The sequence below is a fragment of the Arachis duranensis genome, chromosome 2 (genome assembly GCF_000817695.3).
Source record: "Arachis duranensis cultivar V14167 chromosome 2, aradu.V14167.gnm2.J7QH, whole genome shotgun sequence".
Taxonomy (NCBI): Eukaryota; Viridiplantae; Streptophyta; class Magnoliopsida; order Fabales; family Fabaceae; genus Arachis; species Arachis duranensis.
The window spans coordinates 40,375,550-40,376,323 of NC_029773.3; positions in this window are offsets into that span (position 1 = coordinate 40,375,550).

Here is a 774-nt window from a genome sequence, read left to right on the forward strand (position 1 = left end):
TTAGTACTGTTGGATGCATGTTGCCATCCATTCAGATTTTGAGAGATCATGTTGACTTGCTGAGTCAATACTTTGTTCTGAGCCAATATGGCATTCAGAGCATCAATTTCAAGAACTCATTTCTTCTGAGGTATTCCATTATTCACGGAATTCCTCTCAGAAGTGTACATGAATTGGTTGTTTGCAACCATGTCAATGAGTTCTTGAGCCTCTTCAGGCATTTTCTTTAGGTGAATAGATCCACTTGCAGAATGGTCCAATGACATTTTCGAAAATTCAAATAGACCATAATAGAATATGTCTAATATGGTCCATTCTGAAAACATGTTAGATGGACACCTTTTGGTCAGCTGCTTGTATCTTTCCTAAGCTTCATAGAGGGATTCACCATCTTTTTGCTTGAAGGTCTGAACATCCACTCTCAGCTTGCTCAGCTTTTGAGGAGGAAAGAATTTATCCAAGAAGGTAGTAACCAGCTTATCCCAGGAGTCCAGGCTATCCTTGGGTTGTGAATCCAACCATATTCTAGCTCTGTCTCTTACAGCAAAAGGGAAAAGCATGAGTCTGTAGACTTCAGGATCAACTCCATTCATCTTTACAGTCTCACAAATCTGCAAGAACTCAGTTAAAAACTGATAAGGATCTTCAGATGGAAGTCCATAAAACTTGCAGTTTTGTTGCATTAAGACAACCAGTTGAGGATTAAGCTCAAAATTGTTGGTTCCAATGGCAGGAATGGAGATGCTTCTTCCATCAAACTTGGACGTTGGCTTT